The 13705-nt window shown below is 35.7% G+C and overlaps 1 long non-coding RNA gene and 1 other non-coding gene across 3 annotated transcripts in view; one reads left to right on the top strand and one right to left on the bottom strand.

Annotated features, from left to right (window-relative positions):
- The window catches only part of LOC125096403 (uncharacterized), a 37669-nt gene extending 24810 nt beyond the window's left edge, over positions 1–12859 (top strand). Inside the window, exons 5-7 of one of the 2 annotated variants that reach the window (XR_007126168.1) lie at positions 3204–3292; positions 6169–6258; positions 12727–12859. This is a non-coding gene — a long non-coding RNA (uncharacterized LOC125096403). The remainder of the gene's footprint in view (positions 1–3203; positions 3293–6168; positions 6259–12726) is intronic. The other variant, XR_007126169.1, reaches the window with a different exon arrangement.
- LOC125096587 (U6 spliceosomal RNA) lies at positions 1366–1472 on the bottom strand. Its single transcript, XR_007126266.1, has one exon. It is a non-coding gene; the product is annotated as a U6 spliceosomal RNA (small nuclear RNA).
- Positions 12860–13705: the final 846 nt, after the last annotated feature.

Genomic DNA, 13705 nt, shown 5'->3' with positions numbered 1-13705 from the left:
GAAGAAGAGCAGAACTTCAGGGATTGAATCACAAGACTTGCTAGAAAGGGACTAATAATATATAATAGCCATTGGAAAGATAAAAGGAGACATAAAATTCAACTTTTGCCACCCATTCTTTCCCTTTTTGCCTTCCACATACTTCAGTTGGGAATCTTTATATGTGCAGCATATATTTTGTGTTATCCTCGTTATTACAAAGTTATCTAAAAGGCTAGGTGAGCTGACTGACAGTCGGTGGGAAAAAAGGCAGTCTATTCTGACTGCAGTGACCAAAGGAGTTCAATTCAGACCAAACATCTTACTCCCATTTAGAAGGTCTTCTACTACAAGCCCGTTACCAGTTCTTTTCCTTTCTCTTTCATTTCTCTCTACTGTCATATTTGTGTTTTCTGTTCCTATCAAATTATCAAAGCCTCCTGGGCAATGAAATATCTATTCCTGCTCTGCAATAGTTTTTGTGTATTGACTTATCTCTAGTGCCTTGAACAGCGTCTAGCACATGGCACATAGTAAACACTCAATAAATCTTTGGCGAATGAATGGTTCTTTTCTCTGTGGCAAATCCATCACTACTTTAAAAAATCGTCAGAAAATATGCCTATTCCAGTAAACTTCTATCCATTATCAATCTAGTTTTAAATCACTTCATTTTCCACTTCCCCTTAGTAATTACTTATAGTTTGTATTTGATTAAGATACTCTTATTATGTTACTTTTTAAACACTCCCAACTCCTTTTTACATATGCTGTATTTTCAAAAAATACCTCAAATTCTTGGGGCACACGGGTGGTTCAGTCAGTTGAGCATTCAACTCTTGATTTTGGCTCAGGTCATGATTTCTGGGTCCTGAGATTGAACTCAATATCATGCTCTGTGCTCAGCAGGGTGTCTGCTTGAGATTCTCTCCCTCTCCCTTTGCCTCCCCCACCCTACTGCTTGCACTCAAATGCAGCCTCTTTCTCTAAAATAAATAAATCTTAAAATAATTTAAAAAATAACTCAAATTTTGTATGTTATATATGCTGCTCAACAGTGCCTCAGGTGCTGTGGAAAGCTAGATACTGAATAGATGGGCAGGCTACCTCCTTTTAAGACATTCTTGGATCACTGTGATCTGCTTTGAAAGGGAGTTTAGATACTGGATAGGTTCTAGTTTTTGGTATTTCACTCCTGTATTATGTGACTTTCAGTAAAATTCCTTCAGTGCTCAATTTAAGGAGAAATTAAGGAACCATTTCCTAAAGAAAAAACATTTCAAAGTTATAGAAGTATCCATATTCTGGTACATTTCTCTAGAAATATTTAATGTAATATAAAATTCTGGACTGGTCAGTTTGAATCTCTACTGCTTTTTAATTTTTTTTGTTATGGAACGCTTCATGAATTTGCCTGTCATCCTTGCACAGGGGTCATGCTAATGTTCTCTGTATTGTTCCAGCTTTAGTACATGTGCTGCTGAAGCGAGCACTGCCTCTCTTCTTGTCATTTCCACAGAGATGTCCGTGCGGCAAAGAAATTGAAATAGTATTATGTAGAGAATATCACCAATCCTAAAAAGACCCCCTAATTTCTTTAGAGAGGAAACAGAGATATCCTGAGTTTTGCAGTACTTAATCTACTCCTTAGTTGTCTCATGAAGGAATTAATGTAGTAGAACACATTGAAGGAACTACTGAGGTGTCAGAATAAGAATACACAAAGTCTAAGACTATTTTCTATAATGAATTTTTGAGTAGATTAAGAGTCATGCACTCTCTGCTTCTTTCTCCGTCTACACTGTCTTCTGGCAATAAAGTTGGGCAACCTATATAACAAAGCAGTTTCTGAGGATGCCAAACTAATAGTTTCTGAGTCACTCCCATTTCTTTCTCTGTGAAAGTCTACAACACATGGGTTACTCTCTATATTTCCCCCAAGCCCCAGAGTGTTAGGTTGCCAAAGAAAACTTATCAAGTAATATTACTATTTGCCTTCATGTAATCATTCTAAGTACATACAAAATCGACATTAACATGAAAATATCAAGCCACAGAATTGAGTTTTAGTTTTACTGACATTTATATATCACACTTCCTGTTTATGATTTCAGAAGTGCAGCCATGCAGTGCTTCTATTAAAAATTGAGTGACTGAGAACAGTGTGAGGATTACAATGATAACTTATCCAAGGGGGGGGCACTAAACTTACTACTGCCTTCATTGGTGGAATTGCTATCTTTGTTGAATATTTTTCAAACATCATTTACTAATAGTGTAGTTAGAAAGGGGAACTTGGTAGTCTTGTGTCCCTGAAACACACACACACACACGCATACACATATATAATGTATGTAAGGGTAATACTTGAAAAAATTTGTTTTCCCTCCTTTTCAGATGTCAATTACCAGTTGGTTATTGTTATGCATTAATTAACAGTCCCTACCTGAAGGAGGGAAAAGGTGGAGGTGAATGCAATTCTTAAATAAAAGCCTCTTTATTTGTTCTATCTGAAGCATAATAATGTGAGTTTATTTTTTGGTGTCCACTCCAGATTTTGTGTGGGGGTGTGTGTGTGTAGAGAAAGAGAGAGCAGCCAAGTGAGCAATAACTCTTAGTCAGACATCCAAATCCATGTTCTCCTTTCTTTTTGGCCACATAGATAAACTTATTCCCAACCTCCCTTGCAGGCAGGTGTGAGCATGTGACCAAGTTAGAGCCAGTGGAATAAGAATGGCAGTTATAGGGGCGGGGCGCCTGGGTGGTTCAGTGGGTTAAAGCCTCTGCCTTCAGCTCAGGTCATGATCCCAGCATCCTGGGATCAAACCCCGCATCGGGCTCTCTGCTCTACGGAGAGCCTGCTTCCTCCTCTCTCTGCCTGCCTCCCTGCCTGCTTGTGATCTCTCTCTCTGTCAAATAAATAAATAAAATCTTTAAAAAAAAAAAAAAAAAGAATGGCAGTTATATGCACTGCTTTTGATTCTCCTAAAAAACTCCTCTTCTAATGGACTGGAATAGACAAGACCCCACAGGAGACCTTGGAAGTCTGGTACTGAAAGCCTAGGTAATAGAACACCTTGGAAACTAAGTACTGAACTTCTTGTTTATTTTAGCTAGAAACTTGTTATAGCAAATATAATTTGAGCTATTATACATTCTGGGATTGATCTGTATGGCAATTAGCTTACCCTAATTAATTTAATATACAAAACTTGTATTTGCAGTGTCCCTATGATGCACAACACAATTGGGCATTATTTACATTGTAATGTATATAAATGGCATTTCCTGAAGCAGGATTAAGAAGCTACAGGTATGTATACATATGGATATACATAAATCTTTATCCCAGGAGTTATGCAACAATGTAGTTCTGCCAAACTAACTCCAGCTACCCTCCTGGTTTTTATTGCACACAAGCATCAGTTTGTATAATTTTGTATCTGTGCTAATAAACTGAGGTGGAATGCATCATCCAACAAGAATCTTAAGGGGAAAATGTGTATTTAGGATACAAATCAGAATTTCTTTTTAGATTTGTTCATCTGTTAGCTACCTACTATACTTATAACCTAATACCGTCTGGTATGCGTTAGGCAGAAAGAGAGTGTTAGGATCCCTCATCTGCCTTCACCCACTCCAAGCTTACTGCTCTGAGTGATAAAAATTACTCAAAATAAATAAATAAATAAATAAAATCACACAAAATTTTGCTTTCCTCATCTATAAGATGAGAGTTGGATTATGTGACCTCAAAGATCCCATCACTAAAATTCTGCTATAATGTCATTGATATAATATCAGTTGACATAATTGATATGTCAATAGCTATGGAGCTATTGGTAGAAATAATTGTTAATGTGAGTGTTCCTTTGGATTCCAAATTGATTCTATAGAGGTCTTTAATAGTATCTTGGAAGTTTTTAAAATTTTTTAAGATTTTACTTATTTACTTGACACAGAAAGAGAAATCACAAGTAGGCAGAGAGGAAGGCAGGGGTGGGGGGGAAGCAGGCTCCCCACTGAGCAGAGAGCCTGATGCAGGGCTCAATCCCAGGACCCTGAGATCATGACCTGAGCTGAAGGCAGAGGCTTAACCCACTGAACCACCCAGGTGCCCCTCCTGGAAGTTTTTTAAAAAGGTATTTAACTTGCACCAATTCATAATGAAAGAGGCACAAGAGAGGTTCCATTCTTTTCCTAAATAATTTCCTAATATAGGAAATTAGGATTCTAATTAGGAAATTAGAAAAGGTATCTAACTCATATTTTTTAGGGTAATTTTAAAGTGGGTGTCACCTCTTTGATTTCTGTGCTCATGGGTGGAAAAGTACCAATGCTAATGCAGAATATGGTATCTATTAAAATAATTTATCATATCATATATTGAAAAAAAGTAAAAAATTAAATAGTAGAGTATATAGTTATTCACTGAATTTAGTAGTTAAAACCTTAAATTTTATTTCTCCTAATCGTATATATTTATGCTCCAATGTTTCAATGTACCAATAGCTAATATAGCAAGTTCAGGATTATGGCAAAATCACTGACGTCGTAGTTACCTTTGTCATAATTAGCACACTAAATCACATTTTTGGTATAGCTAACAGAAGTGAATCTTTGCTAATTTGTCTGCAGTTGGGGTTTTAATCTCATGGATTTCAACTTTGGTTAAAGCTAAACTATACATTATCCAGACTTGATGCAGGCATGGACTTGGCTTTATCTCACATTCTTTTACTGCAGGAAGCTGCGGAAATATGGACCTTACTCTGGGATGATGCTGTTTTAGAAAGGAGAAAGGACAGGCTCTTGTAACATTGTCCAAAGTGGAGTTCTTATATTAATAAAAAGCCATGTAGAGGCTGGAGTAGCTAAGAAAGAATCACAGTGATTTTCTTTTCCAAACAAAAGGAATAAAACAAAAGAGAAAGCCTATAGTAGTATTTTGAGTAGATAAGTATAGATTCTAAGATATCCTTTACAATACTGCAGAAATTGGGGGAAAAAAAATCTTTAAAATAAGGGCATGGATAAGTACATTTTGGTATATCCATATATTGGAATGCTGTGCATTCCAATATATGGATGTGAAAAGCATGTTGTAAAAATATTCAATAACATGAAAAAATGGTCATTAAAAACTATAAATCCTTTATCCCTATTAAACAGGATTCAATCTTATTCCTTTTCATCCTCCATATAAATAGGAGTATAATGAAAGAGATGTTTAACAGAAAGATGCAGACAGTGAATTTCAAAACCTAAAGTGATTTTTAGAGTTCATTTAGACAAAATCCATCATCTTGCGAAGAAAACTGATACTCTGGAGAATGAAATGTCTCACCTAAGGTTTCAATCCCTTTAGCACTGCCAGTTGCTGTAACTGAGGTTTTCTTAACTCCCCATATTTGGAATGTTTTACTTTCTACTATAACATGCTACATCAGAGATTGGGTCAGACACAGTAGAGAGAGTAATGAAGGGAAGGCCAAAGTCTAGATATCCTAGTCTATCCTTTCTTTTTTATTTTTTTTAAAGATTTTATTTATTTGACAGACAGAGATCACAAGTAGGCAGAGAGGCAGGCAGAGAGAGGAGGAAGCAGGCTCCCTGCTGAGCAGAGAGCCCGATGTGGGGCTCCATCCCAGGACCCTGAGATCATGACCTGAGCTGAAGGCAGAGGCTTAATCCACTGAGCCACCCAGGTGCCCGTCTATCCTTTCTTTTGGAGGGGGAGTACAGAGCAGAAGGGGATGATAATGATCATTCATAAAAGATTGTAGAGGTATCTATGTAGAGAGATATCTGTATTTCCTAATATAGGAAATTAGGATTCTAATTAGGAAATTAGAAATTTAGGATTCTAAATCTTTTTTTTTTTTTTTAAGATTTTTATTAATTTATCTGACAGAGAGAGAGACACAGCAAGAGAGGGAACACAAGCAGGGGGAGTGGTAGAGGGAGAAGCAGGCTTCCTGCTGAGCAGAGAGCCAGGTGCAGGGCTTGATCCCAGGACCCTAGGATCGTGACCTGAGCTGAAGGCCTACGCTTAATACAACTTGAAAAACTCTTGGTGTAGAACCCAAATCATTTCTTTGTCTCATGTAATACTTGTAGTGTAAGTGCCTAGATTACAGTTTAGGACTATTCATTTTTTCATCTGCTTTTGTCTGCCTCTTCCACTAGAATATATCTTCCAGAAGGACGGGCCTATATCTTTTTTCTGTTGACTGCAGTGCCCAGCAAGTGTTTGACACACAAATCACTAAGTATTTGGTGAGTGAATGAATCATAGCTACTAAGAAGCAGTAATCCTGTATTAACTTAGACTAGATTTCTTCTGGATAGTTTCTCAAGCTTTGCAGTTCCATCACCAGTCTAAATTAATTTTAGAATTAGATGAAACTGCTTTGTTCATATGCTCTGTATTTCAGCCTAGAACTGTGTAAACTGTTAACTGTTTAAAGTTAACTGTTAAAACAGAACTGTTTTATAGTGTTAGTTTAGGCATTCTTTTTTTTTTTTTTAAGATTTTATTTATTTATTTGACAGAGAGAAATCACAAGTAGGCAGAGAGGCAGGCAGAGAGAGAGGGGGATAGTTTAGGCATTCTTAAAACTCTTGTGCCAAATCTGCAGTTTGGAAATAACCTTGGCCTGCAATTTTATTTAGATTTCCATCCACAGATGAATGTGTACATCTGTACCATGAATTAGCGGTGTACATGTGAGATTAAACTGATGATGAGTCGGGAGACAACACTGTTAGGTGAGCATTTCTGAAAATAGGAAAAGAGAGATGATGACACCTTAGGCTGAAATAAGTATATATTTAAACTTACATCCTCAAAGTAAGCGTAAGTTTTGAACCTGACAAAAGACAAGTAAATATTTTGAAGAGTGGGTTTTTCCTTAAAGGTAAGATATTAAAATGAAAACCGAAACACTGAACCCAAACTTAAATATTAGTCTCAGTTTTAAAAGGTAAATTTTTCTCCTGAGACTTATTTTCAGTATAAAAGGTGTAGAAAATTAAAAGATTTTTTTATAGCAAAATTTTTACCAGGTGAAGAATCTTAGAAAATATTGGCCTTTTAAGCTCATTTCTAGGAATTTGTCCTAACTTAGGAAATAACGTGAAATGCTAAAACAGACTTAAGCATAAAAAAGTTCATAGCAGCATTACTTATAAGAAACTAAGGAAAACAGCTTAAATGAGCTGGAAATACTACTCAAAAACATAATGTTATGCAGCCATTGAAAATGTTTTTGAGGACTTTTAAATAACTTGAGGAAACATTTCTGGTATATTGTTATGAAAAAAGGCAGTGTACTCAAGTAGTTTAAATCTCTTAAGCTTAAAAAACTACATGGAAATATGTCAACCTTAATAGTCAGTTGCCTGTAAATAAAAGAACTACTGGTTATGGAGTATCCAAAACAAATACTGATATATCTCCTATAAATTATAAAATTATAATGGTTTAATATAGTTTAGTAATGATTTTAACATAGTAGCTTCTCAATATGTTCATGAATGATGAAGATGGTTAGAGTAAGGGCACCTCAATTAATTTATCAAGTTCCTTGAATCTGTCAGGTAGCACCTCTTCCACTAAGGGTTTAATGATATATTACAATGTCAAAAATCTGTCCCTAAAATTCCTCTTAGTTTGTGTGGTGCACTTTTGCAAACTATTATGTTGTACTTCAAAAAGAAGGGTCTCTTATGTGCTAATTTATTAAAAACATAAAAGAGAGAAAAATTTGTTCTTACCTTGTTTATTTTGGTCAGCTGTGAGCTTCAGGTAAGATTCTGTGATCTGATGTCACTAGCAAAAAGGTTTCTTGTGGAAATAACTAGCAATAGTACTTACCTTGTAGGCTTGTGGTGTTAGAGGTCATGTATGTAAAGTTCCTAGCATGCACTGCACACAGGCATTCGGTAAATGGTGGCTCTTATAATACTATATAATACTACTGTGACATCTTATTGTTCTATTCCTATATATAGGGTGAACTGAAAAAATATGAAGTGCAATCTATTTAAAAACATTCTAGACTTCTAGATAAAGATGGGGAGTAAAGGCAGACCACAAAGTCTTCCTCTTCAAATATCTTACAATAGGGGCGCCTGGGTGGCTCAGTGGGTTAAAGCCTCTGCCTTCGGCTCAGGACATAATCCCAGGGTCCTGGGATCGAGCCCCACATCAGGCTCTCTGCTCGGCGGGGAGCCTGCTTCCTCCTCTCTCTCTGACACTGTGATCTCTCTGTCTCTGTCAAATAAATAAATAGAATCTTTAAAAAACAAAACAAAACAAAAAACTTACAATATAGGAAAAGCAAACAACAATAAAAATTCCTTTAAAAACAAAAAATGTCTATAACCTAAGCCAGTGAAGACCAAAATAATACTATTATTTCAAAACCAATACATTTGAATACCAAGAAATGAAATATGCCTGGAAATCAAATTCTCAGCAAAAGGGAAGACTGACAATCCCAGCACATTCCCCTAGTCAATTCATTCTTCTATTCTAAGTGATTACACCTCATCTCTTCTACTAAATCTCTATTTCCCCCCTCTTTCCCCCAAACTCTTGTGCTACTGTTAAAGAGAAGCAGTCACAAGAAAAACTCATCTTTCTTACACCTTGTTTACCAACCTCTCTTCTTCTGTACTTAATACTGTTTTCCTTTATGAATGATCAACTATTTCTTCTCTTAAATAAGGCATACCCCCTAGCTGTGTCCCCATTCCGTGTTATCTTGTAAACTCAAGGATTGTGTTCCTATGATTATTTCCTCCATTTCCTGCATCCTCATTTTTCTCTCTCTTTACTGGATTATTCTAATTAGTAAACATACTATAATGTTTCCCATTCTAAATATACCATCACCACCTTTCCCCCTCTACTTACTGAGTGAGCCCATTTTTCTACTCCCCTTTATATAAAACTTTTTAGAGACTGTGCTTGCAGTTTCCACTTCTTCGCTTTACATCATCCCTTCAGTCCATTTCAATTAGGATTACTGTTTCCACAGTCCCACCAAAACTGGGCTTATTGAAATCACCAATTAACTTCTTGTCACATCATTTTCCTCTTCTCAAATGTTTGGGACCGCAGGCATATTCCTCACTCCTTTTTTCCTTCTCTATCAACATTTATTTTCCCTTGGGTCATCTCATCAAGTTTTTTTTTTTTGTTTGTTTCCTTTTTTAATGTTGCAGATGTTCTAAAATTTGTATTCTATCCTTCATATCTCTGTCGAACTCTGAACTTATGCCCATTTGCCAACCTAGGAACTAACTGCACTCAGATGTCCAGCAAGGACTTCAAAGTTAACACATTCAAAACCAATCTCTTAATTTTCTTCTCACCATCAATTTACTTCTCTCCAGGTCTTCCCTTGGGTCAATAAATGACATTATCTTCATCCCTTTGCTCGAGACAAAAATCTAGAAGTCATCCTTAATTCCTTTCTGTGCCAGTTACTAAGCTGTTATCTCTTAATTATAAACCCTTCCACACTCATAACCTTTTGTCCTGATAGGATGGGACTCTGCAAACTACATTTCTATTCTGGCAGCTGAATCCTTGCCACATTCTGTTAATAAGGTATAGCAGAGAAAGACTGAAAGTCAAGAAGAGAGGGGGAAAGAACTCTCTCCTTGTTATCTTTCTGCACATGTCAGGGTTGTCCCAGTTATGGACCTTCACCCTCACAGTGGCAGTCAGCTCCAAATTTCAAATATTTCCCTCTCCTAGAACCAGCTCCAGCATACCCAACATACCCTGTCAGAGGTATCAGCAGCAAATGGGCAGCAACCTGTCTTCTGAGGCCAGGGTTCCAGCTCTGCTGAGTCTCCCCTTCTAGCTTCTGGGTTCTAAAAACTCCAGGCCTTCCTTGTGTTTATCGAGTTTTAGGTGTAGTGGCTGCTTCTTGAAGTTACTATCTTATTTTAGTGCTCCCTTTTTGCATTTTCAGTTCTACAGCACCTATCTGACCATTCTTTATACCCGGTTATTGCTATTGAAATACTTAGGGGCAACTAAGTATTTAGTTGAATTACTGAATTACCTGAATTACTCCTCTGAAGCATACATCATCTCCCCCCTTCTCATTACACTTAGAACAAAATTCAATCGCCTCACAACCCTTTTTGTGATCTGATCTATCCATTCTCTAGTCTCATCTCTCACCACTTTTTGGTTACTCATTTGGCTCTAATGATTCTGTCTTGAACACATCACTTTCCCACTACAAGACCTTTGTATTTACTCTTTTCTGCATCTGGATTGCCCAGGTCTTTCCCTGGCTTCTTTCAGATCTCTTCTCAGGTGTCATTTTACACAGAGAGAGGCCTGCTCTCATGTTCCATCTAAAATGCACAATTCCTTCCCCCATCCTTCCACTTTCTTACCTGGGGTTCTTCATATTACTACCTGACATTGTTACAAGTTTATTTATTTCTCCCTCCCCTATCGTTAACTAAAAGCTTCATCAAGGCAGAATATCTTATTTACCACTGGTGCTGGTCCTCAATAAATTCCAGGTGACAAATAAATTTCATAAATTGCAGTGAATGTAGGAGAAAAGTAGACCAAAGTACTTGCAAAGAAAATCATGTAAGTGAGACAAAGATAACACAATAAACCTGATTCATTTTCCTGAGTACATAATACAACAAATGAATCAGAAAAAGCACATAAAGATGTAACAGAAGAGAATTTCCACAAAATTACGAAAGAACTGAACCTGCAGAAAAATAATGGACACATAATATTCAGTAACTGAGGCATATCCTGGTTAAGCTACTAACCATAAAGAATGAAGGAAAAACTTCTCAGACCTCCAGGCAGAAAACTAAATAACTTATCAAGAGGGAGGAAATCATGCTGGCCTTAGACTTCCTCTAAGCAATATTCAAAGCCAGAAAACAAAGGAAAAACGTCTGTACAGTTTTGAGGCAAAGCCAGCATGACCCCAAACTATTACATTTAAGTAAGTGTCATTTGAGAACTGATGAAAAAGGCAAACACAGCATCCATGGATCCATGTAGAAAAAAGCAAAAAACAAAAAATTAGTGAAGAGCAGATAACTGATCAATCAAAATTAATAACTAGGATATTGAGAATCAAGCCATGTTGTGAGCACTGCATTAAGATACAGATCAAGACCAAGTGTTCAAAGAAATTAGAATTATAAATCAGAAATAAACATTAAAACCTTGACTTTGTAAAAATGATGATGTAAAAATACATTTTTTCATGGCAGAGTCTGTTAGCATTTCTAAGTTTGAAACATAGATTAAAAAAAAAAGTCTCCAAACTCCTATTTAAGTTTCAGGTATTTTAGAAAATAAGATCTCTTGTGGTGAAGAAACATTTTCCTAAAAGTTCAGCAATTCCTTCAGTTATCTTACCACTACCAAATTAAAATAATTTTAAATTTAATACTTTTTAACTTAAGTGTACTATACACATTCTGATCTTAAATAAGATTATCTTATTTGTATAAATGTGTAGAAATGCCTACCATGATGTTCATTTAAAACTGATGGTAAGATCTAGGATCTGAGATTTTAAAACGTTCCTATAACTTTCTATATTGTTTAAAATATTTGTAAGTGAACATGTATTACTTTTATGAACATTTGTTATTTTTATAAAAACACTATTATACACAACAATGTAAATATACTTAGTACTACTGAACTGTACTTTTAAAAATAGCTAAGATGGTAAATTTTATGCTACGTGTTTTTTACTACAATTTAAAATAAAAAATTTTAAACATACTGTTATAAAAATCTAATTTAATTTTAGAAAGCAGAGATTATTCACTGGTAGGCATTATTACAAGTATATAAAATGAAAAAAGTACTTACAAAGAATAACTTAAATGATGTGTTACTTTATGAAATATCCTAGTGTAAAAATGTATATATATGTCATTTGACTTACATATTTAGGAGAGATCTTTGAATTTTAGTGGTTTTTTTTTTCTGATTGTTAAGATAATTTGTGCTCATTTTTTAAAAAGGTTTTATTTATTTATTTGACAGATAGCTAGCACAAGCGGGGGGAGCAGCAAGGCAAAGGGAGAGGGAGAAACAGGCTCCCTGCAGAGCAGGGAGCCTGATGCAGGGTTCAGTGTGGGGCACGATCCCATGACTGAGTCACCCAGGCACCCACTTTGGCTCATTTTAAAAAAGAAAAAGCAAAAATTATCATAACCACATATAACACACTTTGATATATTTTTCCCCATCCTTTGTCTATGCATATAAATAGGTGCATTTTCAAATAAATGAGGAGAAATAGTTTTATAACCTAAAAAATTTAACTGTGCATTAAATTACTATTAATATTTTTCTGTGGCATTAAGTACTTTTAGATATCACATAATATTCCATTTGATTGATGTACCATTTAACCACTGCTCTATGTTGAATATTCAGGTTGTTTCCGCTGTATAGATACTGTAGTGAGTATATATATAAATCTTGACTTTGGGCACCTGGGTGGCTCTGGGTTAAAGCCTTTGCCTTCGGCTTAGGTCATGGTCTCAGGATCCTGGGATCAAGCCTCATATCGGGCTCTCTGCTCAGCAGGGAGCCTGCTTCCCCCCTCTCATCTCTGCCTGCCTCTGCCTGCTTGTGATCTCTGTTTGTCAGATAAATACATGAAATCTTTAAATTAAAAAAAAAAAATCTTGACTTCGTATTTATTTCTTTAGGATTGGTTCCTGGAAGTGGAACTACTGTATCAAAGATTTGGACATTTTTAAGACCCCAGAAAGGTAATACAGTATTAAATATTAAATGTGATTATAAATGTGAACACATTCTTAGCAACACTAGCTATTAACACTTATTTTCAATCTTTGTCAATCTGATGGGGAGACTCCTTGTGTAATTTAATTTGATAAAATTGCATTTTTGCACGTATACTCATATTAATAACTTTACTACCTCAAGGACTTAATATTCTTTGTCTTCTCTATGATGCTTACTCAGCTAGTTAAGAAATGTATTTTTTATTGACTTTGGCAGTCTTTCTTTTAAAATAAATTATATTTTGAACACATACAAAGGTGAAGAAAAATAGCATAAGGAAGGATCCAAATTATTTTACTTAGTAAAAAAAGGTAAGATTGTGTATCATTCTTTTTTTTTTTTTTAAGATTTCTTTTATTTATTTATTTGACAGAGAGAGAGAGATCACAAGTAGGCAGAGACGCAGGCAGAGAGAGGGGGAAGCAGGCTCCCCGCTGAGCAGAGAGCCCGATGAGGGGCTCGATCCCAGGACCCGGAGATCATGACCTGAGCCGAAGGCAGAGGCTTAACCCACTGAGCCACCCAGGTGCCCCAAGATTGTATATCATTCGTAATGTTGTGGTAAATAGAGCATTATTACAATAAGCTAGCAATATCATATTTATTTATTGAATTTATTGCAATCATATTGAATTTATTGCTTAATGTGCCATTTTCATTATAGCACTTACCAAAATGTTTCCTAAATGCTTATTAGTTTTTATAAGGTTAAGAAAAACATTCACTAGGTAACTACTTTGAAATAATTGCCTCAACTCTGCTTTCATTCCCAGTGCGTAGAAACAAACTTGCCTACTTTAATTTTCTTTCATGTTATCATTACTATGAAGTCATTCTATAGATAGGGTAATAAGCATTCTGGCATGCAGAAAAATAGCA

The sequence above is a fragment of the Lutra lutra genome, chromosome 3 (assembly GCF_902655055.1).
Source record: "Lutra lutra chromosome 3, mLutLut1.2, whole genome shotgun sequence".
NCBI classification, from domain to species: domain Eukaryota; kingdom Metazoa; phylum Chordata; class Mammalia; order Carnivora; family Mustelidae; genus Lutra; species Lutra lutra.
Note: the sequence above shows the minus strand (reverse complement) of the source record. Positions and strands in the feature narration are given on the sequence as shown.